Here is a 22,393-nt window from a genome sequence, read left to right as displayed (position 1 = left end):
TTATCCGGCCGTTACGCGCCGGTTAAGGGCCGCGTTTCTTTAATTGCCGGCATTAATCTCGGCTAATTGTACCGGCGTCTTGTAGCGGTCGCTTCGACGCGGAGCCCTTTGACGCGGCCACTGGCGTAGTCGGCGCCCCCCGGGGGCGACTCCACCCCGGCGGTCTCCCTGTCCCCGCTACCGCGCCGATGGGGATTAACCCCCGGCGGCCGTAACCGCCATCCGCGGCCGCAATTAGTGCGACACTGCATGGAGTGGTTACGGGGGGCGGTTCGCCCCCAACCCCCGCCAGGGCCATTACGGACAGTTTGATCACCGAACCTAACGAACGGTTAACTGCCCACTCCGCTAAGTGGCCGCCTTAATGCCCGAAACTTGTCTCGGGACTCTGCCCTCCCCGGCTCGAAAATCCGAAACCGCTTTGCGCGATCCAATTCCGCCGCGGAAAGGAGGTCCCTACGAGCCCTCTAAAGGGTCAAACGATTCGGTACACCCAGTCCGGAGAAAAACGTCTCTCGATCGATCGATTCCTCGGAAGGCATTTTCACACCCCCTTTCTCGTGTACCATTTTTTTTTAGAGTATATCAATTTTCAGAGAAAATTCGTCCGCGAGCTTCCGGGGCGGTATTCTCGGCCTCCTCGTCCCGCGGCGTTTCCACCGCGCGCGGAGCAGGTGGCGACCCCCCGCGAAGAGGGTGGGTCGCGGCCGACAGAGGGGGATTAAATATTTACGCACTTTCCATTAGCACGGGGGCTCGTACTTATCGGGGACGAAGTCAAAGGGGTGCGTCCCGTAAGTGGCGGCCGAGACGCGCCGCTTTCGCGACCCGATTCGCGATCTATCGCCGATCGATCGCGATCCATCGGCGCCCGGGGGAGCGGCGCGCTCTCGGCGGGCTATCGGTGTCTCGTGCGAGTGCGCGACCGTGTAATAGTTTAATTCATATGTAAATGGAACGGCGGAACGGGGCGGAAAGGGCACGCGGGAGCGGAGCCGCGCACTTGTACGAGCGACCTCATAAATCTGCAATAGGATACTCTGCATAATTACAATTACGCTGTGCCGGGAGCCACCTATGCATAAATCTTCCCGGGCCTTTTGTCCGCGAGCTCGGACCCGAATATGTCGCCGATCGAGAGGGAGGGTGTACCGGACAAATTCTCGAGTGCACCGATATCGGTACATTCCGTACCGAGAACAAGTGTCGCCGGACCAAAGAAATCCTTCGATATTCCAAAGAATAATTACTTGACTCGATAAATCGTCGTCATACCGAGGGAACTTTATTCCAGGTTATTTGAGGGAAATAATTATTCCTCGAAGTAAGGGATTATTTCTTTGGTTTAATGACACTTTTGTCCCAGGGTATGCCCGAAGGGAATTAAACCCGCGGAGGAAATTAGTCGTGGATGTGTTTCGAGAGTAGCGCCCCGTCTCGTCGCGGTTTTAATTGAAACAAATAGAGTGATCAGGAGCGGGGGGCGCAGAGGTGGTCCTGGAGGGTGCTCGATACCCTCGCGGCCTGTGCACCCTTTCGCGGGATTATTCGGCCGGGTAATGTATGGCAAACATAAATCACCGAGTGTGGGACTGTCGCTCGGATCTGCCCGAGAGACTCCGACGCGACGGGGATGATCCACTCGCGGGCAATTCGCCCCGCGAGGACCGACTGGTCACCGGGGGTCGGATGTACCTCCCCCACCCCGTGAAGTAACGAGACCCCCTCTCAATTACCGATACCGATATTTACCTTGGAAAATCTGTAACGATTTGGTACGCCCGGGTCGAAGACAAGTTTCATAAGCGAGACCTATTTGACGCTACTTTCGCGTCACCTTAAAAAAGACTGTAATGAGATCAAGATCACTTTTCGAGGGGGTGGCTCCTCCCTCTTGGAAGGGTCACCCCAATCCGAACGGAATGGGGACAAAGGCGGATATATCAAGGAAGTCCAACACCGGGACGAAGCCGGGCTTGTCAAAATCCCTCGGCGGTCGCGGTACGGTCCAAGGCTATCAATTACAGGGAACAAACCTCTCGCACGCGATCGAGTCCCCGTATAACGAGTTGGTAAACTCTCCTCCGCTGTCTCTCCGAGGCGCACAGCTGTCTCGCCGTTACAATGAATCCGGCGCGATACGCGAAAGGGGTATTAGTAACTTCCGCTCGAGGTGAGACCGCGTCCTCGCGGGAATCGGAACCGGGGACCAATTCATCGATATCCTTGTGGAACATCGACCCGACGTCGAAGTGGAGTTCCCCGTGCTGCTCGCGAGTCTCGAAAGTCGATACCCAAAACGAGAGGAATCATTTTCTAAGCGCGCCGACTCTCGCGCGGGGAAATTAAGGTGTTAGGAAAGTGTCACGCATAGGCTCGAAAAAATGAAAATATAAAATTTCCTCCGCACTGGGGTCCTGACGCCCGTGAAATTTGGAATAAGTTTGTACAAACGATTCGTGGAATAATTGTTTCGACCGATTGACTCCTCGGATGCAAGTTTTACATCCCCTTAAGAGGAGAACCCGGCATCGAGTCGAGGTCATCCCTTGTCTATGGGGGTTGGGGCAGACCCCTCGGTCGTTAGATTAGGCAATCGCGAGGTAAAGGGAGTCGCGAGTCGCCTCTAAATGGCTCTGTGCTCGAAGGAAACCGTCATTTGCGATAAGGGCGCGGCGAGGCGTCTTCGACTTGGGCGAGCGAGCGAGAGAGGGCGAGCCGGGCGCAACGGGTGCAACGAGGACGCGACGATAAGGGCGCGATACCGGCTCTCCGAATGGCGACGTTACGATCAAAGTAACGCGTTTTAAAGCGAGGAGCAGACGTTTTCCGCGGCCCCCGGACGGGCCGCTTCCTCGGCGTCGCCGTTCCTCCATGGCAAACGAAGCGTGACGCCTTTATGCCGTATCGAGTCGGAATAAATCAACGGGGCCGCCCGTTATTCCGCCGTTATTCCGCGTCCGAGGCGGACGAAACGGCGCGGTCCTCCTCTCTCCGCTCGCGCGTTACGTGCGGTTGACTCCGCCACGGGCGAGAGCCTCTCGAGATAAATCGCCCGACTTACGGGAAAGGAAATTTTCCCATTTTCTAGCTTTCCTACTTTTTTTTTCCCCCTCCCTCAAGGTGATACAAAAGTGTACCGTATAAGTGAAAACGCCGAAAATATTATTTTCCTCCACCCAGGGTGGAGAAAAATTGACTAGACACGGATAAAAAAAAAAATTCTTGATTTTTTTTTTTTTCCGAAGTCTCTTATAGGTTAGAATCGCCGATTCGTCCCACATGTCCTTTCCGCGATGCAAGACGGATCGCAGGGGAGGCGTCGAATTGCAAATCCGTATTTAAGTGCAAATGAGAGGTTTTCGCATTCCCCCTCGCGGCGCTCGATACGCGAGAAGTGCGGAAACGCGTTCCGCACGCGGCAAGAGGGGAAGGTCCGGAGAAGTGTCGCGGCCGACGCGGAATCGGACGAGATCGAGCGCGACGGTGCATTTTATCGGGTCCATAAAGACTAATATAATCCCGCGGTGGAGGCAATAGCTAGAGTGGCGCACGCACACTCTGGAAGGAAGGGTGTTTTTTAGACGGAGTGCTTTTTGCGCCCGACAGGGCATTTAAGGGAATTGCTCCCCTGCGCGTCCACCCTCCCTCTCTCTCGCCCTCTCTTCCCCCTGACCCCCCCGAGTGCTCCAGAACGTCCCATGGGTGTCCCCACGAGGACAACCCCACGAATTGCGCTCCGCGACCGCATATAAAAAAGAGGTCGGAGACTTTCTTTCTAAATCGAGATCCCGTTAATCACGGGAATCCTGACGGGGGGTCCAGGAATCGAAAGCGCAGCCGCGAATCGAGCGGCTGTCACCGCGCGACGACTATCGCCGATTCCGCACGCCGGAAGCGGCCGGAAATGAAACGCACGCGTCTAATTTCCAACGCTCGCCGCCAACTCTCCAGGACGAGGGAGTTCGACTCGTCTTTTAATCGGGGAGGATTTAAGGTGGGATGAAAGGGTCATATTCTATCCAGATCGAGACGTCAAAATATTAATAACAGTTTTCTCCAAACTGGGTGCGCCGAATAATTCGAAACTTTAACACGTGATCATGGAGGTCCCAACGAAGGTCCCAAAACTCGTGAAATATCATTTCTCGAAAAAAAAAATGTCTTTTTTGGTAGTAGCAAGATAAGTGGAATTTTTTTCTTTGCAAGTTTCAAGACCTTCGTCAGAACCTCCACGATCACGTGGGTAAAGTTTCGAATTGTAAATACTTTCACTTATCGATACTCGACGCTCTCCCAACTCCTTGAGGAAGGGATGAATCTCTTTCGGGGAAGGAGCAGAGGGAGGGGCGAGATCGGGGAAAATCGGGAAAAATTGCGGCGAGCCTGGCAGGATCCCGCAGGAAGTCGGGGACGGTTTTAATCCGAGCGTGGAAATTGAAAGAACGCCGGGGAAATATAATATGGCGCCTCTCCGGCAGAAATGAAACGCATGAATACCGCGGCTCGCCCCTTTTCGCGGCGCCCCCTCCGCCCCCCGCCCCCCGCCCCCTGCATTAGGCATGCGAGAGACGAGCGGTTTCTATCGAAAAAATATATGAATAACTTTTCCAATTTCCGATATCCCCTGACATTTTTCTACGAGGGCGGCTTTCAATGCCGGGACGCGGAGCGAAACGCCATCCGATACCGGCGGATGCGCGGCCGCGCGCGGAACCGCCGCGGAAATGGGGAGGAGAGAAAGAGAGGAGTCGACCTCCTTCCGAGCGGTCCTAACTACTCGAACGACATTCCCGAATTCCCTGCTTTTCATCCACACACGCGCCTCCCGGGGGACTCTCCTCCTGGCCCTCTCCCGGGGCCGGATCGATCGGGGGTGACAAAGACGCGTTTCCTCCCCCGGGAGTCCTCCGGGAGATTGACGCGACTCGATCGTCGGCGAGCGCCCTTCTTTTTGAATTTCTCAAATCGGAATTAGAGGGAAAGATGGAGTTTATTCGTACGGAATTGACTGAACTAGGGATCGCCCGGTCCTATCGAGCTTGAACAATTATTATTAATAATTATAAATAATTTTAGTTGACTCGGGGCAAAAGAATCTATACGTCGGCAATGTATATTTCTTTCGGTCAACTAATCCTTCTAGTCGGCGCACCTAGGGGAGGGAACCCTCCGAGCGTTTATTTGAAATCGGCAGAGACAGGAGCGTCTTCCTCGGGGGTAGGACGATAACACGTCATTTGAGGGAGGAAAAAATAACGACGGCGGATGCGCGCATCCGCGTGATCAAACGGCGGGTAAAATCCGCAAAAAGAAACCCCGTCATTCCGGAAAGAGTCCCCGAGCTCTGCGGCGAAACTCGGACTTTGATGTCGCGCGACAAGAAAGCCGTCTTCCTCCCCCCCGCCGTGCACTTTCTCCGTTCGCAAACTCTCCCTCGTCTATCGTTAAATCCTTTCCCGACGAGACGCCGATGCGTTTAATCTTCGACGGTATCAATTCCGCGATGATACGAGCGACGAGTCGTCGACCGAAGCGCGAGGCCGCTCCACCGACAGACTTACGAAAGTGACATACGTATACATCGAAACGTCAAAATATCGATAAAACTATCCAATCTGAGCGCACCGAATAATTCGAAATTACAACCCCTGAGTATGAATTTTTTTTTTTTTTTTTTTAATACCATCCAAAGAAATATTTCTCCGGTTCAAAAAAATTTTTTCTCCTTCTATGAGTCGGAACTCGAGACCAGGTCCTGCGGAAAGTACGCGGGGGAAATCGAGGGGGCGGAAACTCCTTGATCCGGAGACAGTTCTCCTTGGATCCCGAGGGCACATAAAGACAGGACGAAATCCTGGAATGGCCTCCCCGGGATCCCTCCCCTGTCCCCGCCAGGGGAGGTTCGACGCCCAGCATCCTGCGCAAGGATCTCGGTCCAATCGCATATATCCCGGCCGGACTTAGCAATTCAGCGGGCAATCTCGCACGTTTTAGGGCGCCGATGTTTAAGGGTGGTTTTATAGTGTCCGGCGCCATAGGTCAACCTGCCCTCGGATATATCAACCCCTCGCCCTTCGGCCCCTGACGGATCGCGATCCTGGCCGCGTCCTGTACACACCGATCGCCCTCGATTTCTCATCTCGAGGTCTCGTCGACGTATCGTTCTCGCGATCTGTCAGCGGAATTCCGTCGAGGACGACACGCGGAAAAAAAACGAGTCATCTCTATTTCTGCGCGCAGGAAAATTTGGGAAATTCATTTCATATCGAGATGCGGATAAAAACGAGTTTTTTCGCGATTTCTGTCCGGTTAAATAATCGTAAGGACAAATTCATTCGATCGATCGGATCGACGTATCGAATCCCGTTCTCCATCCGAGGCGATTAACTTCACTTTGACGCAATCGCGTTTTTCTTCCCGACCTCTTTTTTTTTTTTTTATCCCCCCGGTAATTGGCCGATTCCTGAAGCCGATGAATTATTTCGGGCAAGTCGCAGGTCGCAAGTAAGGCGCGATGTAAACGACTGTTTTTCGTTACGCAACGGTCGATACCGATATATCGAGCGACCGGAGAGCCGATCGACGCAAGTGGACGTATAGGAGAGGCGAGGGGCAGGAGAATAGAAAAAAGAAAAAGAAGAGAGACAACCAGGGACCGATCCGAGCCGACCTGGTTAATTATGCGTGCTCTCTCGTTACGACGTTAATGAAACTCGGTGCGATACGCTCCGATTGTCGCGAGACTCGTGCCGGATCGGACAAGGGGGAGAAGGGAGTCGATTCAAGGATTTCGAGTCCAAGAAAACGTCCTTTATCCCCCCCCTCCCTCCTGATTACGCGAGTAGCTCCTCGAGCAAATCGAGATAAATCGGATCCTCGATCCCGATTACACTTTCTCGAGTGACGGTCGACACCTACTTTCGCGGAATTAAGGTGACGCGAAAGGGTCATTCTAAATACATGAACGCGGTGCTGGTGAACTTTCATTTTTCGAGAAAAAAAAATATCTATTCTTTACTTGACGTTTTATGCATAGTGGAGATAACAGTCGCGCGGTCCGCTTTATTTCTATTTTTCGTACCCGTTGCAGCATTTCTAGGTTTCGATGTGCTCGATGCACCCCCGTGTCTCGAGAAGTCGGGGAGTCGAGAGGGGTCGGAGGAAGTCGCTCGCGGTGGGCGGTGGGTGGCGGGGCGCGCGCCGCTCGCGGGAGCCGGCGGCAACTTCTTACTTCGGAATTCCGTCGATACATCACGCCTCTGGAACCCGGCAGTCGGCAGTCGGCGGTCGACGGGCCCCGCCTCCGCCGCCCCCACGCCCCGCCCAGCCGCGATCCGACCCGCGAGCCAGCCATCGGGCTCTGCCTCGGGACCGCGGATCCCTTTATTCTTCACTCTTATATTATTTTCCCTCATTTTTGACAATTCTCCGATAAGGAAGTATCGCGACGACTCCGAATCTTCTAAAATGGAAGAAACGCGAACCCGCGCTCCTTTATTACCCACGTGGACTTTTTTAATTTTTTTTTTTCTTCTGGATTTTATGAGAATTTTCCCTAGACATAGGGTCTAGATTATGAGGATTCGGGAAGACGCTGTCGGTGCCTCCATATTTTTTTTTTTTCGGGAATTAATTCACCGCTCTTTAAAATTCTCTACTCTATTTTGGAGAATTCTCTACAGAATATGTCTCTCTTCCCGAGTTTCAGGGCTCGAGGAGGCGCGTAAACGCAAAGGCAAATCCAGGGGATAGAGTCGAGTCCCTGGCGGAGGCAGTAAACGCGTCGTCGCCAGTCGCAAAAACTATCCGGTGAAATATTCACCGAGGAAAAGCAACACGTTCGCCATTCTAAATATAGTCGGGAACAATGCGTGGTCGGCTGCAAGGGGGATGCGAGTGGGAGAGAGAGGGCGCGAGGCTCCTCGCCGCGGGCGGGAGAGAGAGGGAGATACGCCCGTGTCCCGCGGTCCGCGGAGGTACTCGCGACCCGGTACGCCTCTACGCCATTTTTTTTCCCATCCCCTAGGAGGTTAGAAAAAAATTCCCAGAGATTTTCTAGACGATTGCCACCGTATAGGACCGATTTCTATAAATAAATTCCTCCTATACCAGCTTACGAATCACCTTGCACGTAGATGATTAATACATTGAATTAATTTTGACGGAGTTTAAAGACCTTGATTAGGGCCTCCATAATCGCCGGTAAAAGTTTGAAATTATTCGGTGCCCTCGGTTTCGAGAAAAGTGTAATAAATATTTTGACGCTTTGATATATATGTATATATATAGAATGGACCTTTCATCTCGTCTTAAGCGGCCCGTGGCGACTTCTCCGTCCCTTCCGCAGAGCGGAAAATTTGGGCGGAACGACGGCGGCATTCAGCGACGTCGACACAATCCTATCTGGCCGCGCTCGTTCCGGGAGCGTCCAAGATGCGGAAAAGTTCCCGCGAGGCGGCCGCCATACTTTCTTGACGGCGCGTCGCGGCGAGTTTCTTAGGGACAATGCGCCGGGCGCAACTTCTGTAATTAAAGTTACTCGTCCTGCCGGGGCTAAGTTACGTAAAGTTACCGACGCAACCGGCGTCGGTAGTTATACCTCCGACCGCGGGAGTGTAACTACTCCGAGGAAACGGCCTATACCGGACCGAACGAGTCCGAATGACGCCATTTTCTCGCCCCTAACCGACATCACGGGGTCGATTCCGTACCTCGAATCTCGTGAAAATCCTAAATGTGAGCCCATCCCGCGATTCCGTAACTTTCACCGTGTTACTAAATGTGAGTTACTTCGCGCGAGACTATTCCTACCGGAAACGGAAGGCCGAGAAAATCGACTCACGTGAGATGATAACGCGAGAAGGGAGCACGACAGACTTTTTTTCTCTTATTAATTCGGCGAATACAATCCCGATGTTTCAAGAAACACTAAAAGGGGGAATTTCTTTAGACGACATCGGTCACGGTCCCCGTCACCCACGAAGTGTCGATTTCGGTCGTTCCTGGTTCCACTAATCGGTGTCCGGTTTTTCTCGCGTAAAAATACCCGATTACGTGACGTCTCGGTGTTTCCTTACAATGGTTCGATCTAACTTTTATTTCCCAGGGTGGGTAGGCAAACGAATAGGGAAGAGTCGTATCGAGCTTCCGTCGAGGATTCGGGGTCTTCTCGGGGGGTCTCTGGGCAGGCAAATGACTCGGGAAGACGTCGGTCCCAATTCAGGGCGGAATTGGCGGACAAGGCCTTAAGAGACTCGCCGACACGTGGGTCTCCCAATTGAAGACCACCCAAACTGTCGGTCACTAATTCCACCCTCCAATTGCGCCCTGTTCTCCGCAAAGCTCTCACGGGGGGTCTCTTCCGGTCGGAATCGATCCGGATCCTCTCGATTCTCGAGACCGACGACCTCGTGGGAACCGGGACTCCGGGATTCGACGCGTCTCTCCAGTCTCCTTGATTTTATTCGACACCCCCGCGGCATTCCTACGCGTTCTCGTTACGTCGGCGGCAATCGTTGCCCGGCTCGAATCGAGCCGTGTAAGAAAGAAACGAGCAAGAAGCGAGGCGAGAAAGGAGGGACCCTTAAGGTTAAGTCGATACGAAAGTGGCATTTAAGGGGTCAATCGTTTGTGACGCTTTTCTTTGAACTTTCACGACACCTTTGGCGCCGGGGTTCGGCGCCTCTCGAAATGCCTTCGAACGGGAATCATTTTTTTTTTCTACAATAATCCGCCATATGGACAAACCCGGGACTCACCTCCGAGCGTTCCGCAACGTCGTCGACGTCCTCCCCGCGTTATTTCCGAGGTCCGTTATCGGCGATGCCTCGTCATTAGGGGAATATTAATCGCGGCGGCTCCGCGGGGATAAATCAATCACCCGAGGAGCGTCCGTTGTCCGTCCTTCTTTCCGTTACTCGTGTCGGGCGTAAGAGGCGAAATGGGGGAAAAAAAAGGAAGAATAAAAAGCCGGAGGAACGAAAAGGCGGGCGGGAAAACGACGGAGGCGCGTCGTTGACGATTGCGTCCTCGGGGCCGCAAGAGGGAACCTCTCCGTGTAACGGCGTCCGCGGGTTAAAAGGGGACGCGGCTTTGTATTTTTTATCCTTTTTTCCCTTTTTCTTCCTTCCTCTCGGAGAGGATCATTAGCGATCGTCGTAGGAGCCGAGGCGCAGGAGACGCAAATGCCTGACCCCGAGGTGGCCCTTACCTTTTCCACGTTTTCACGTTTTCACGTATTCACATTTTCACATTTTCACATTTTCACATTTCACATTTTCACATTTTCACATTTTCACATTTTCACATTTTCACATTTTCACATTTTCACCTATTCACATTTTCGCAATTTTTGACGAGCGACTTGCGATCGCCAGGCGAGGGGGTCGTTCCTTTTACGAGGACGGAAGGTCGAGATTTTTTAGGGGGTGGCGGACGGTCCGGCCTGTCCCCCCGGGGGTGAGAGGCCCTAATAAGGGAGTAAAAAGGAGCCAGGGGGAATAAAAAGAGGAAGGCGCTCCACGAGGTGTATCGATTAGCTGTCGCTTCATTTGGAAAAGGCAAAAGAAAAGCCGCCTCGGGGGAGTAGCCTGCGGAGACTCGATCGGGAATGGCAGATACACGGGAAGACTCGCAATCCTGACCGTCAACCCGATTCCCTCGTTGAGGGCCTGAGGGACCCTCCCCGCTCTCCTCGAGTTTTTCTCCTCATCGGAATATATATTCGTATTTACGCGTTCGCAAAGGCTTTGACTCCGCTTTAGTGCGGTAGGCAGCCACTCGGCCGGTCGGGAAGTGGTGGGGAACGCGAATCGGCGGATATCGGGAATCGATTATCCACCGTTGCCTCGATCGCGCGTCCCCGTTACTCTCCGGAGCCCGTAACGTACGCGATCATGGAATGTATCGGGTGGATGCTGCGATCCGTGGTTCGTTTTCTCCCCTCGGCCCTCGTGTACCACCTTAAGAGGTCCAGAAGAACGAACTCGAACGAAATCAAGGATCGGAGCGCTTTGGGGTCACGCAGTGGGGTCGAAAATAAACGCGACATATGCCGTTCCCCTTGCCGACTTATGTCCGGAAAGGCTGCTGGAAGGATCGGAAATAAACCTCGAAAAAAGCGGCCGGAAAAAGGCAGCCGCGCGGTCTGCGCCTTTACAACAATGATGCCCTCGATTTGGGGAAGTCACGGACTCTTTGACTCGGAAATAGACGTCTTTAGCGAGGCTTGAATTTCTTACTCGGTCCAGGTCCTCCTTTGGACCTTTCCGAATTTATTCTCCATTTTATCCCGATTTCCTTTCCCTGGCGTTTCGTCTTGGGAGTCACACATTTTCGGCGCGTTTCCTCCTCCCCGGTGCACGAGCGATACGTGCTATTTCGCCGGCGGGAAGTTACCGGTCGCCGGGTATAACGACGTCTCCGGGCGTCCGGTCGAAATGCCTGCGGAATCCCTGGGATATATTTCCTCTGGCGTGCATTCATCTTTCGCGACGTACGGACCGCTTTGCAGTCATTTCCCCTTTCTTTCTCCTTTTTAATGACTTTTTTCCCCGGGTCGGAGGGGAGTTCGTTAGCGCGCCGGGTTTTTTACCGATCGTGCCCCGTTGCGTGTCTCGCGGGTCTACGCGTCGCCGGAAGAGCCGGTTGTTTTCTTTTCCTATTTCTTCTTTCTTTTTTTTTTTCTTTTCCTCTTTTTCCCGTGTTTTTCTCCTCTCCCTTTCCGACGTACCGAGGGCGAGCACGCGTTCCGAAAACGTCAGCGGACAGATGCGATATCGCGTCTCGCCTCCCCCAGGATCTTGACACTTCCTGCCGAGGAGAACACCCCGGGACGGATTCCCACGGGACCCGGAAGATCCCTCCGCTACCCTCGAGACGTTATCGCGCTTTCTCTCTCTCTCCCTCCGAGACTCGTGAAATCCTCTCCAAGGATTCGCTTTAAGAAAATTTCGGAGAAAAATCCTGACGTTTCGACCGTATACAACATGACTGATATCTCTTAATGTTAAATTTAATATTTCTATGCAAAATCTCAGTCCCTTCCCCTGGACCTCCTCTCGTTTCTCGCGATTCCTTCATTCATTGGGATTTCTTCGGCGTGATCGATTTCTTTCATTTCTTTGATTTCTTCGATTTCCTCGATTTCTTCGATTTACCGAGCTCCCCGGAGCGGAAGGCAAAGATCGATCGCACTTCCGCGCTTATTAATCGGTCGGGCTCGTTAGTCCCAGCGAGTACGAGAAAAAGAAATTGGCACCGGCCGATAAATGAGCTTGGTCCCCCTCTGTCGGGCGATTTGCTCCGTTTTCCCCGGCGTCGCTTGCCCCCTCCGTCGTGGGGCTCCGGGCCCCGGGTCCCGGGCCCTATCGAGCTAAGAGAGAAGCGCGCGACCTCGGCCTCTCCTCGTTTCTCAATTTCATTCAGACCTTTCCTCGCCTGGGCAGACAAATCGCTAGATGAATCGGCGAATAAATTGCGAGGACTTCGCTCCTCTCGCTAGAACTCATCCTGGTCTGCTTTCGTTAAGGTGACGTGAAAGTGGCGACACTTAGGTCTCGTTTATCAATCTTTTATCCGAACTGCGTGCATAGAATCGTTTGAAAGTTTGCAACAATAATGCGAAGGCTATCGGGCGGATAGAGTACGTCATTTAGGACAATACCCGATATCGATAAAATTTTCCACGCGTTTCCCTTTGCCTTAAAAAGGGTCCCCAAGGACTCGGGATGCGGAGGACCCTCCGGGGCCTTTCGGCGCCGGCATCGGCGCCGGCGACAGGACGTCGGACCTTCGACGACGCAACGAGGCGATTTCCAATCCAAAGTCCGATTCCCGGTGAAAGAGGGTCGAGGAGTGGCGACCGATCGAACGAGTCGGCGACAAAGTCCACGGGGTCGACTTGACGTTTCTGTTTTTTATTCCCCTTTTTTTTTTTCTAGCGAGCTATAAGCGCCATGGACCGACTCGGTTATGCGCCGGATATTGCTTCGATATTTTCCGTTAACGACGTCTTACCGAACACCTATCTCTCTCGTGCGGTTTTTCTTTCTCGACGTTTCAACGTAATCTAAAAGAAAATCTACGGATCTGTCCTACTCGTGGGTGAATTTTTTTTTTTCTATTTAGAAATCGGTCAATTCGGGAAATTCATTTGGGGAATTTTCACGGGGGATCGCCGGGAGTGCCTCCACCTTGAAGAGCCCATGGAAACGGTCTTTGAGAACTCGTGAAAAGAGAAGAAACGGACCCGGAGAGAATGGGTCCAGCTGGGCCCGGCGCCTCTCTTTCCCATTTCTTATTTTTACCCCGTGGGCGTCTCCACGGCGCGTGCCGCCGCGGCCCTTCCTGACCGGAATCCGCAACGAGCCCGCGGAGAATCCGCCCAGGACAATGCTCTGGGACGTAACCTCGACCTCCACAATGCGGCCATTCCGGATGGGCGTGTGCGGTCCGGCGAGCGATCGGCCGAATTACGTGGACGCGGCTTTGTCGCGCTTTGTCGCGCTTTGTCGCACTTTGTCGCGCATTGTATCTGTTAAATAAAGTACCCCCGGTGGCCGCACCCCCGATTCCGCAACGGAACTCTTCCTGGGGTCCAAAGTCTTCCGACATGCCGAGTCTTGGGACCTACTTTGACTTTTCATAGGCGTCGCCTCGCGGCGATGAGTCGCGGACGTCGCGACGTTTCCGATTGAGATTGATCGATCGCGCGAGTCTATCGATTCTAGGAACGCATAATGTCGAAGACGAGCCGAAGGTTCAAGTGACGCCTAAACGATGTCGCGCCTCGGGCGAGCATATCTTCTATTTATTGTTATTAATTATTGTTCGCGATTAATCGTGATTTAAATTCTTTTCTCCGGCGGGTCGAGGTCGGCCAGGGTGCTCGATACGTTTAGCGAGAAATTTACTTTCTAGGAGAGATTAAAGTGTCATATATATATAAATGACACTTTAATTGTCGGCAAAATTGATTCCGATCGCCGGAAGCGCTGATAAAAAAAAAAAGAAATTCTAAACGTCTCGTCTCCCACTTTCCTCGCCGCCCAATTAAAATCCCATCTTCCCCCGATAACTTTCCATCCTGATTTCCCTCCCCGGCCCAATTAGCACCGCGCAGCTTCGGGAAAGAAATATTTCATTTCGGCGACTCGCTAGATCCGTTCTGTTTCTCATAAATATAAATCGGCTTTTTCTAATTGGACCCGGCCGAGATGCGGAATCGCCGAGGGGTATCAGCCCCCCTCTGATGACTCGAGACGGAAGGTGAGAAAATCCACGATGGGAGAAAAAGAATCCCCGGAAGCAAAGAGATAAATAATTGGTCAATTCGAGGAATAATTATTTGTCAGGAATAAACGGATAAATCGGCCGCGATTCGGAGGAATTATCGTCCTCGGACCGATCGATCGATTTCCCGGGTTTTCCCCCCGACGTCCCTCTTCGTCGGCTGGTCGAAAACTCTCCCCCGGAGGCGTCCATCGGCAGATGTCATCGGATTGAATTTATTATGTTGATTCGAAACGAGATACCCCATTTTCTCCCGCCCGTAACACGAGCCCCTGTTTTCCCTCTCGAAACCCGCGAAACGTGTACGTGCCTACATGGAGGGAAAAAAAAAAAAAATTCATTGAACCAAGGAAACATGAATATGGAGGTTACAGGGAAGATCCCGACACCCGTGAAATTTCATTCGTTAAGTTTTAAGCGATTCGGTACCCTCGGTTCGGAGAAGAGCTTCCCGAAGGAGACCTCTGACGCCACTTTCGTATCACCTTAAATGCATCCGTTAACCCTTTCCTCCCTCATCCCGGGTCAGATTGAATCGCCTGGCAGCATCCTAGAACGGCAATTGGCGGCATTTAAGGATCCACGGGGCTCTTGCGCTGCACTCGAAATAAACCGCCTTCCCAGAATCGACGTCGGCGATAAAGGTCGCGATAGAGCGGGACCGCCGCGGGGAGGGAAAGAGAGGGAGCGGCAAGTGGTCCCTCTCGGATCGCACGATTTAAAGTCGGTGTCGACTCGAGGAGTCCCCCGGCGAGAGAGTAGACTAATGTTTCATTAAGACGGGCAGCTGCGTCGTCACTTAACTTATTAAACAACATGGCCGCGGAGAGCAAGACTGAAAACATCGGGCGAGAGAGCGCGCTCGCGCCACCCCGCGTGTAATTATTTAATTGCTTCCATTCCGTGCCGCGCGTTGCATTTTTGAGGAGTGGAGGGAGACGCGGCGCCTTTTCCGAGAATCATTTCCAATTATCCCGTCGATCCGTCCCACACCCTCGGACACTCGGACTGTATTTATCGCGTATATAGAATGTCGCTATGGTAAAGCCTTAAAAAATTCAGGGTAATTAATTGAAATAATTCGGTACGTGTGTAATAATCGTCACTCGCGAATCTGGGCCAGGAAGACCTTTTAGCGGAGAGACAGGGAGGAAGAAGAGTCGAGTCGAGACTTTTCAGGGAGCGAGGGTCCCGAAGGAAGAGAGAGAGATCCCGAGGGCCGCCGCGGTCCCGCGGCGAGATTCCGCAGGCGGATCACGCGCCCCGCTGAGTGCTTTACGGCATCGCTTTTTCCCCGCCCGCCCCCCGGGACGCGTTTTTATTCCGGCCACCCCCGACCGGGGGGCCGCGATCCGCGCTCTTCCCGGACCGACTCGAACCCGCGGCCGCAACCCTTCCGCGGAAACGCGAGCTCGCGGCTCCTCTCGACGCCGGCGTAAATCCCGGCGTTTTACGCGCCCTCTCCCCCGGGAGCGGCTTCTCCGCGTCTCCGCTCCTCCAGGAGTCGACGAGGCAGATCCGAGTCGGGCCATAAACCACCGCCGATCCGCCGGCTTTACTTTTATTTCATTCGATCCTTCACGAGCGACATGACTCGCCCCGGGAATATGGAATCGAGTCGCTGTATGCGGTACATAAACCGCCCCGAAGATGATCCTGTCCCCTGAGAGAAAAAAAATTCCATCGAACCAAAGAGACATTTCTTTGAACGGGGCCGAAGAAAGACCTCGTTAATTCACCTGGAATTAATTGTACGCAACGATTCATTTCGGTTTATCGCTATCGAATTAACGAAATATTTCTTTGGTTCGGTGACACTTTTTCCTAGGGGTGGGGAAGAGGGGTAAACCAGGGATGGAACGAAGGAGGGACTTACAGCGGGATGAATCTCCGGTTCGGAGTGCGTTTCCTCTCGAGGCGTGAAGTGGAAACGGCGGAGAGACGAGGCCGGCGCGACGTCGGGCGTCGCGAGGGCACGGAAAAATGCGAGACGCGGGACCCCCCTTTTAAAGGGCCGTAAATCCAGTCGGAAACGCCGCACCTCGAGGATTGGCAGCGACGAGAGCGGCCCTTGGACAGGGAATCGGAGAATAGATCGGCAATTAACCGGGGGACGTAACTCACCGACGTCGCGCGTCGTCGCGCGTCGCCGCGCGTCGTCGCGGACGTTTACGCTCGGGTCCTCGCGGACGACGACGCGGATAAACGCGAATGAATTTAAAAATCAATGGTAACGGTTATAGACTACTCAAGGGAAAGGATGAAAAATTTTAAAAAAGATTTTTTAAATATTTTGACGTTTTGGTATATACACATATATATGACACTTTCATATCACCTTAATGGCAAGGAAAGCTCTATCCCAAGGATAGAGTCGAAGATGCCGAAGACTGCACGCTGAAATCCACCTTTGCTACTTTTCTTAAGGCCCCATTCGTCCTTCCTGAACGTCGGTGCGGAAAAGGACCGGCGACCAGCCGGACGATAATAAATCGTTAACGAGCCGGCCAGGCAATATCGCGGGGCGGAAAATACAGCACGCGCCCTTCTTTCGTCGGGGTCCCTCCCGCTTTCCCGGTTTCACCTCCTGACAAATTGGCCGGCTCTCTTCGCGTCCAAAGCATTGTCCGCACCCGTGAAATTCCCGCCCAGCCTCCGGAACCGTAAATTTCGCGGCAAGCGTGGGCCGTGGCCGCCTCCTGCCCTCGGCGAATCGGCCGAGCGTTGCGAAATGACGATTCTTCACACCCGCTGCGGAAAACGCACGCCCGATGGACAACGGCCATTCGAAACTCCTCGTTTATCTCTTATTTAAACCGGGTGATGTCATTTTCGGTCCCTCGTGCAATCTTTTCAATTCGAGAGCGTATTAAAAAAAAATTTAATCACGTATTAAAAATTCTCATTACTCGGAGCACCCGGTTTAGAGAAAAGTTTTATAATAAATATTTCGCCGTCTGTATATATAGGATTACCCTTCCGGGGTACCTTAAATGATACGAAGTGAAAATAGGTGGAGGAGGTCAGCCATCTTTTTCTGGGGATTTTTCCGAGGTGATTCCAGAGGAATCGTTCGGGGCCCAGGAGGAACGATCCGTCTCGTTCCTGGCAAAAGGCCGGCCCGATTGAAACGTCACCGTTCGAAATAGCGTGAAGCCACGGAACGAGCCGTGTCGCGGCCGAGTAAGACGTCCAGAGCGAACAACCGATTACTCACGGTCCCCCGCCGTGTCACCGATTACTCCCAGGGGAAGAAATCCCGAGTCACGGGAATTAGACGGGGCCGGCCGTTCGATTCTTGGATCCTTCGGTCCCGCGGTCTCCGAGAATCGATAGATCGGTACTCCGAGGCAAAAAATCGCGTTCTACGTGGATATAAAAAAAAAAACTAAGTCCATACGCGAGCTTATCATTCTACGTACGGAATGACTCTGTCGTATCACCTTAAGATCGTGAATTCTATTTCCGCGGGCAGTGGCCTCGAAGGGTGGAAAGTCGTAAGATAAAAAAAAAAGAATACCGAAAATTGGCCGTCCCCTCTTCCTGCGCGTAATCGCGGCCGGCCGGGGGTGCGTCGCGCACTTTGACGCGGACGACGCACTTTGATCTCCGAGGGACGCTGCACGATGTTGCACAATGGGCGGGAAACAATGGAGAAGAGTCTGGGCGCGAGTGGCTCGCGAAAGGAGATGCATTAAGAAGCCGAGGGGCTAACAATAAGTAGGCGTCTCGACGACGACTCTCGAGCGTCGCGTCGCGTCGCGCGCAAGCCCCGCCGCGATAGGACAGGGGTGGCGCACGGCTCGACGCGGCGCAACTTACGGAACCGCGCGCGGAATTCGCTTTGCAGGGGTGCGGACACGTGTCCACGGGAATCGCGGCAAGTTTCGCAATTAGCCAACAAGTTGAGCCAAGGTCATTACGGCGGCGGTTGGTTCGTTCGAAATCGATGCCTCGCGGTAGGATTCCGCTTGCGGATTCCGCCATGCGGCGCGTGCGCGCGTGCAGGAGAGAATTCGGCGGGATCGATCGAGGTGCGCAATTACCGTCGCGGTAATGAGCATAAGGACTCGTTTATCGATTCGAAAGTACCGGCGAGTAGGCTAGTCTCCGTATCTTCGGGGCGGCGAGATAAAAAAACCCGCGGCCGCAGTTCGTTAGCGGCCCCGGCAGGAGTTAATTAGCGAAAAAGTTAATTTCTCGCTCAGGGGACGCCGCGGCGCCGATGAAATACGAGCCCGATAAAGAAGAGGGCCCGCTTCCGCTGCGTCGCCACAGCGGCGACCGCGACGTAAATCACGCCGCCGACCGATGCGGCTTACGCACGCGGTCGGCTCTGCGTAAATCCGTCTCCACGCAGCTTCCGGTAAGTGCAGGCCTTGAGAAGGAACCGCCCAACCCCCCGACCCCCTGCAAAGTCTTACAACCATTATCGGTCGGAAAGATATAAAAAAAATAAGTAAATGAATGAACGATATACATCGTCTTAAGGGCGCGATATGTTCCTGGACAAAAATGTTGCTGGTCCACTTTTGAGCGCTCACATTTTTTGCAGCGAGTAAATTTTCTTATCACGACTGTGAATTATTTTTCTACGTGCAGAGCGGGTGGGCCGCGTGGGGTGATCTGCCCCCAATGGGAGGGCAAGGGGGTCCCCCCCGCGGGTCCGAGGAAAAAGGAAGGGAAGTGTTTTGCTTGCGCGCAAGAGCGATCCGGTCGCCCCGGCAACTTTCTGAATAATTACGAGCTGAGCTTGATTCATCACTGAAGTTCGCTACCTAAGATGCTTTATCTGCGCGCCGCAGTCTCCGCGAAATTAATATGCTAATACCCACGTCGTCCCCTCGGCCCTCGCCGTACAGCCGGGGGCTCGCACCCCCAACCTTGGCCCCCCACCACCGACTTACCTATCTGTACCCGCATCCTTGCGGGGTCCACCCTTGACTGCGCGGCCCTGCGCCTGTGTGCGCCCTTATATACCTGAACACGCGGGCGCATGCGCGGCGGTGTATAAACTAAATACCTCTCATGTGAACCGAGCGAAAAAAAAAAAAAATGAATTCTCTCATCTCCCACTTAGATATCGGGAGATCCTGGATCGGAAACGCGTCGCCACTCCCGACCGGAAGAAATCCCGAGGCCGCAGGAGGATTCTCGCCCGGTCCGCCTAGTTTTTAATGGGACCCGGAACCGCGGCACGCACCGTTACCGCGCGGAAACGTAAAACCTGCCGCGCGTTCTCAAGGAGCGCGACGGAAATAAAACGTGACGCAACGCTCGTAAACGTTCCCCCGTCTCCTCCGCGGTGATCTTTAAACGCGCGTACCCGCGTCAAGACAATTTCCCCCTCCCTCCGCGAGTTCGGCCGACGGAATCCGCACCTCGTCGTAACCCTCCGATCGTCGAAGACGTCGTCTACCCTCGCGCCCTTAAGAGGACATGAAAGGGTCATTCCATACATATCAGACGTCAAGATATTGATAAAACGTTTCTCCAAATTGGATGCACCGAATAATTTGAAACTTCAGGAAGTGATTATGGAGAAGAGGAGGGGAGTTCGCAACCCGATCGAGCCTTCTCGAGGCATAGATCGGCGAAGACGTCGCGCCGACGCGATGCACCCCCTCGGAGGGCCCACTCGCGTCTGCCCCTCGCGATCGCGCGGCGCGCTTTTATATACCAGCGGGAGAGGCGGGGAGGGACGGGAGGGGAATCCGCGATCTCGGCGGCCCTGACCGTGCCCGGGAGAGCCACGAAAACGCCGCGATATCCTAGGCGCGGCGACCGGATCCTCCTGGGCATTAAAATCGAGCGGGGAGACAGAGGGGTCTTAAGGAGACCGTAAAGCGAGCCAGGCCAGATGTACTTATGCATATTTCCCCTCGGTTTAATGCGACCGCTGCTCGCCGCAAAGGTTGTACGTTAATTAGCCGAAAGTACTCCCTCCGTCTCTCTCTATCTTGCTCCCTCCGTCCCGCTCTGCCCCGAGGCGGAAAACCGCTTATGTCGGGACGTTTGGCTTTTGATTTTCAGGATTTTCGAGATTTTTTAGATTCCTCGTTTATCTTTCATTTACCGTCTCCCTTCGCGAGGGTTCACTTAAACATCTTAATTCGGTATCTGTGCCGAGGAAAAAGTGTTTCATCGAACCAAAGAAATATTTTTTTTCGGTACAACTCAACGAAACAATTTTTTAGTTCCGCGGATTTCTTATTTCAGCGTGGAATGAATTATACGGATAAAATTGAAGTTTCTCCGGATTTAAAAATTTCCTTATAAAAATCGAGGCCGTGATTTTTTTTAAATCGGTAACTAGTGTTCGTTGTCCCGGACGTCGAGAGTCAATAAATGGACCGATCCGCGGCCTCGGGGCGAGGAATCTCCCTCGTCTCCAGGGAGACGTCTTCCTCGCGGCCCCCGCTGTCCGGGACCGCGAAAAGGGTGGCGAAGGTGTAATTTAGTAATGAGGACCTCCGCCTCTCGGACGGCACTAAATCACCGGGCCTGCGGTGATCGGGGGTTCCGCTCCGGTCCAGCTGCGGCCCGTCGGCTTTCCGCTAATTCGGCCGCCGCCTCTCGACGTAATCCGCGCGGACAAGTCCCAAACACGTGGGAAAAAACTACGACGCGTCCATTTTCCCGCCCTTACGCGCGGATTTACCAAATCCTAGATATTACAATATTTGTAAAGTAAACGTCAAAACTCAGCCATGCAAGACCGAGACCAACCCCGAAAAGCCAAAACCGATTTATCTCGTCGTCCCTATCGACATTCCGATGGTCGCGACCGCGACTCGGATTTACGCTCGCGACTCGTCGCGTATCGGCGATTCCCGCGAGAGTCGGACTCGCGGTTGGGGCCCAGCGGACCCAACGGACCCAATGGACCCACCGAGGCACGAGTCCCGCTGGCAACAAAGAGCGATCCTATCTGGCCCACGTATCAAAAGCAGAACACGGCCCAGGCATAGCGAGCATATCCGACATACCGCGTACCTCTCGCGAGGCCCGGAGGAACCCTCCCCCCGATCCGGAGGGCACGATTCCATTGTGCCGGGGCCCGCCGAACACGCCCATACTTTTGCCCGCGAAGCCCCCCTCGTCCTGTTCATCCCCGGGTCGGGTCAGGGGGAGGCCGGGAGGAAACTTAAGGTGAAGCGAAACGCGTCGAGAAATTTTCATCGACGTCGGTAAAAAGGGACGTTCGACCTTAAAATCGTCAACGAGGAAAAATGTATCGGCCACTTCCAAGGATATCTAACGATATCCGGATGGATCTCCACTTGGTATCGCGCAGTAAAATCCAGGATTTCCTGCGAGTACTCGCAAGATGTACCTAGATACGCAGCCCTCGGAAGCGCGAGTGCGTAGGTCGGTGGGACCGCCCCGCAGAGTGCCTTTCACTGTCCCTAATTGATTTGTGCGAGTCGTCCAGATAGCGGGCGAAACGCTAGACCCCACGCGGCAATCGGGCCCGGTGGGGTCCGGTGGGGCCCGGTCGGGCCCCGGGCGGCCGCGGTCATTACGCCCGGCGGAGATTCTCACACGTTTACCGCCCGGCAATCCCGTTAACCGTTCCGCGAGTGCGGCGAATGGCCGCGGCACGTATCCGCGGCAGGGGCATATCTCGTTTGCGAAATGGCTATCATTCACCCATGAAATCGTCGCTTGCCCCCCAGGGGGGGGAGACGGCGTAGCGTGCGCTCGGTAGTCGCGAGGGAATCGATTCGAGACGCGTCCGCGAGCGGCGATCGAGAAGCGACCGCGGAAATCGCGTATCCGCGCATTAAGGTCGGCGTTAACCTTAGACACGTACCGTACCCGAGGTGGAAATCCGCGAGCGAAGATTCCTCTCGAAATGCCCTCCAGGAAGTTGGCCTTCGACGAGTCGTCTCAACCACCGGCGAACGAAATGGTCTTTCTCTTTCGAAAAGGGGGAAACGGCAAGAAGAATATATTTCTTATTCATAAATTACGCGGGATAAGAAAGGACTCTTTATTTCGAGAGAGGTTCACTCTTAGACCTCCGCAATCACGTGGCGCAGTTTCCACCTATTCGGTGCATCGGGTTTGGAGAAAAGTTTCATAAGCATCTTGA

This window comes from Orussus abietinus, unplaced genomic scaffold (assembly GCF_000612105.2).
Source record: "Orussus abietinus isolate OABI.00-Male unplaced genomic scaffold, Oabi_2.0 scaffold73, whole genome shotgun sequence".
NCBI lineage: Eukaryota > Metazoa > Arthropoda > Insecta > Hymenoptera > Orussidae > Orussus > Orussus abietinus.
This window is presented reverse-complemented; position numbering follows the sequence as displayed.